This window comes from Eleutherodactylus coqui, unplaced genomic scaffold (assembly GCF_035609145.1).
Source record: "Eleutherodactylus coqui strain aEleCoq1 unplaced genomic scaffold, aEleCoq1.hap1 HAP1_SCAFFOLD_152, whole genome shotgun sequence".
NCBI classification, from domain to species: Eukaryota; Metazoa; Chordata; class Amphibia; order Anura; family Eleutherodactylidae; genus Eleutherodactylus; species Eleutherodactylus coqui.
This window is the reverse complement of record NW_027101810.1, coordinates 76,795-80,959: the sequence shown is the minus strand read 5'-3', so window position 1 is coordinate 80,959 and position 4,165 is coordinate 76,795. Positions and strand designations below refer to the sequence as shown.

Below are 4,165 nucleotides of genomic sequence, written 5' to 3'. Positions count from 1 at the left end.
GTCCATGCAAGCGCCCTACTCCAATCTTCCAGACTGAATGTTTGTTTAAAGTCAAGCTCCCATAGCATCATATGGGCTGATTTGGTTTGGGAGATCTGAGAGAACGAGCTCTCGTAAAAAGTAGATATGCCTCCGGAGACCTCTGTTGAGAGCGAGTAGAAAGTAAAGGCCGTTTTTGGGAATAGTGGTTTACTAATATCTAGGGATTGTAGTGCGTATCTCAATCTCAAATGTGAGAAGCCCAGTTTACTAGGGAGATTGAATTTTCTGCTTAATGTAGGGAAGTCCATTATAGCAGCCTCTTCCCATAGATCTCCTACTTTTTTCACCCCAGCTCTCTCCCAGGTCCCAAATTCAAAGCCCGGGAGTATAGAGGATAGGAATCTCAGGGGGAGGGATATGGCCGAGACCTTTTCCGAGTTGGATGCCACTAGTTGGTTCCAAATCTGCACCGACACCTGAAGACTTGGTAGGGTACGAGTTGGCAGCGGGGGGGGGGGGGGGGGGGCAACTCCGAGAAGGGAGATCAGGGGGGCTCCCAATGTTGCTTTTTCTATGCTCACCCATTTGCTTGCGAAACTTACTTAGAATATTGGGGATACTGTTAAGAAGTGGTAGATAGTTTTTGGAGAAGGTGAGGGAGCTGGGGTATGCTATGTTGATGCCCAGGTATGGCATAGAACTGCTGCACCATGTGAAAGGGAATGCTTCCGTAATGCTTTGGGTCGTCTTGGGGTCCAGGCCTAAATTTAACATTTGGGATTTTGTGTTGTTGATTTTATAGTATGAGACATCTCCAAATTGGTCTAAAGTAGACTGGACATGTGGCAGGGAAGAGGTTGGGTTAGTAATGGCTAAAATGACGTCGTCTGCATATAAACCAATCTTATGTTCTTGTAATGCTACTTTGATCCCTTGAATGTTTGGATTAGTCCTAAACTTTTCAGCCAGTGGTTCCATTACCAAGGCAAATATTAGGGGGGAAAGGGGGCACCCCTGTCTTGTACCATTAGAGATGGCAAATGGAGAGGAAAGGCATCCCGAGGCGAATATCCTTGCTGACGGGGCAGAGTACAGGGACATAATTGCTGTCTTGATACGTCCTGAAAATCCAAACCTCTCCAGGGTGGCTTCCAGGAACCCCCAATGGATTCGGTCGAATGCTTTCTCAGCATCTAGTGCTAAGAGCATAGCTGGTGTTCTGTTCCTTTCGGCCACCCTGACCAGGTCTAGAAAGCGACGGGTACCATCCGATGCCTGTCTTTGGGGGACAAATCCCACTTGGTCTGTTGCTACTAATACCGGAAGGATTGTGAACAGTCTTATACCAAGGATTTTTGCGTAAATTTTTACATCTGTGTTCAACAGGGAGATAGGTCGGAAATTGGCTGGGGATGTATTCTCCTTCCCTGGTTTGGGGATTGTAACGATCAGAGCTTCCAACATCTCGGGTGGGAAGGAGCCGTTTTCCATCGCCCTGTTGAACACAGATGCCAGATGAGGGGCCAGGAGCGTTGCGAATTTTTTATAATAACCGTTTGAAAATCCGTCCGGGCCTGGGGTTTTAAGGGGCTTAAGTAATTTATTGTGGGTTGCTGACAGTTTCTATATAGCAGTCTGGCTATGCAGATATTCCTCCACAGATCACTTGGCAGTAAGGTGGGGAGGTATTCTCCTTGTAGTTAACTGTGGGTCCCTCTTCTCAACACACTTAGGCCTCCTTCCCACGAACGGATTTACGCCGCGTAAATCCGCGGCAAAAATCCGCTGCGTTGCCCCATGCTATTAGGTTCTATTGAACCTAATAGCACAATGCACACGATGCGTAATTCCACCGCGGAATTACGCACCGTGAAATCTCCCGTTGTCACCCGCAGCATGTTCTATTTGCTGCGGGTGTACGCGCTGACGGCTTCCATTGCAGTCAATGGAAGCCGTCCGTTCACGCTATCTCCCGCTGCAACCAGCGGAAGATAGCGTGAAAAAACGCTTCCCCGCCTACCGCCGCGCGTCATATGACGCGGCCGGCGCGTCACGTGACACGGCCGGCCGCGTCATGTGACGCGGTGGGCGTGTCACATGACGCAACGGCGGTGGGCGTGAAAGCGTCTTCACGCGATCTTCCGCTGGTAAGTATGGGGTCTCTGGGGGGCGCCGTGACGGGCTTCACTGCGTAATATTACGCGGCGGAGCCTGTCACGCTCGTGGGAAGGAGGCCTTAGGGGCCTCGTTGCTCTTTCTAATGGGCAAGGATTGGCTTTGTTTAGTGCTTTGAGAAAGGGATGAGAAGAGGTTCAGGTCCTGGTTATCTCTGTTTTGGCCACTAGATGGTGCTGTGGTGCATTGATATTTGAACTGCACTATACTTTAATGGAGCCTGCTGTCGGTCTGAGAGCTCCGGGGAGAGGACCTCCGTTCCCCCGCTGCACGTCAGAAATAGTGAGTACTGCTTTAAACTTTGCCTGGTGTTGATGTGCTGGGAGGATCACAGTATCCTCTCTTTTTTACTTTTACTTTTCTGCTCTGGTCTGGCTAGTATGCCAAGCAGCCTGCTCGACTCAGGGGGGAGGGGGGGCGAGATGGCCGCTGCCTCACAGGGAGCTAGAGACTAGGTGCAGATCTTCCGGTGTGCCCGCCCGTGCTGATTGTCGGCTCTGGGGAGCAGGAGGGGGAAAACCACCAGCGCGGGAATTAGTCCAGCGGGGGATCACCCTGATGAGTGTATGTGCTGCCGAGTTGCAGGTTGGTGGCCACGGCGGTATATTCAGAGGGAGGGAGCCGCGGCTGTGTATTTGCAAGGCGCTGCGGTGAGAGCGCGGGCACTGAGGGTGACAGAGCCTCCCCTCCAAGTCGGCAGGGGTTACCTTGTGCCGTAGTCCTCTGCTTGGGGCTCCGTGAGCGGTCCTCGCCGGGTGTTTCTGAGCGCGGTACTTGTCGGGTTAGGCCGCGGGCGCGGGCCGCTGTGCAGGGCCGCGGCTCTTCGGCTTCTTTTTGGCGGCTGGAGATCACCAGGTGAGCCTTGTCCGGGCCGGTTGTGGGTCCTGGTGGGTCCCCAGGTGCTGTGCTCTTGTCTGCCTCTGTTTGGGTCACTGATTTGACCCAGAAAAGGGCTGAAAAGGGAGATTCTGTGGAGGAGCAAAACAGCGTGCGACCTCTCTCCTTGCTTGCTAAGCCACGCCCCGGGCCATAGTGTTTTTACGTCCTCCCGAAGTGGGCTTTATTCTCTGAGGACGTAAAAACATGTGTCCTGCAGAGAATAAAGCCCCTCGGGCTCTGGACGTGACAGCTCCATGCTGTCGGTGTCCGCAGCATGGAGCTGTCATCCGGGGCTGTTCGGACCCTCCCACCCCTGGCATTGCGATCGGCGCTATGCAATGGATATGGATGCATTAGACACCCGCAGGTAGTAAAATACCGGCGGATGTCATTTTTCCCTGCAGGCGCGGGTCCCGCGTGCAGGAAAAAATCCGGACATGCTCCATTCAGGCGCGGGTCTCCCGCGGGGACGGCTCACCACGGTTGAGAAGGCGTTGGGCGGGGCTATGCAAAGGTCTTCCGGCTCCCTCAGTGCATTGTGGGTGTGCCCGGAGTGCTGGCTGAGCGTGTTGCATCTGATACGTCCCCTATCTGGGGATCATATATTAAATGGATTTTTAGAACAGGGAGCTGGAAAAAGTGCTTGCTCTGTCCACTCCGCACATTGACCTGGTATTGCAGTACCTCCAGTACTGGTGCACCCCCTTTCCTACAGCAGTTTCCAAAAGCAGGAAAAAAAACTGATGAGCAAGAGGTGCAGCGCAGCTGCGGCTGCTAACAACCAAGCACTTAGATTTAGGCCTCATGTCCACGTGATACATGGCGGAAGTATCGCATGATACTTGTGCGACGGCTCGTGTTTTTGCGTGATGTCCTGTAGTTTTTATTTGTACCATTTTGGAGTTTATAAGACTTTTTTATCGCTGTTTATTATAACTTTGTTTTGAGATAGGAATCGGTTACGTGCACACTTCCCATAGACTTGTACAGGGACCCTTGGTGCGCAAATGTGCACAAAAATAGAGCATGGTGAGGTTTTGCACGCATGCGAAATGTGTGAGTAAAGAGAATTCTGAAGGCATCCATTGAAACAAATATGTTTGTGTGAAGCGGCCCTTACTGTACTTTT

The 4,165-nt window shown here is 52.0% G+C and overlaps 1 pseudogene; it reads left to right on the top strand.

Moving 5' to 3' along the window:
* Positions 1 to 3,614: 3,614 nt before the first annotated feature.
* Positions 3,615 to 3,742, top strand: LOC136591465 (U2 spliceosomal RNA; annotated as a pseudogene).
* Positions 3,743 to 4,165: the final 423 nt, after the last annotated feature.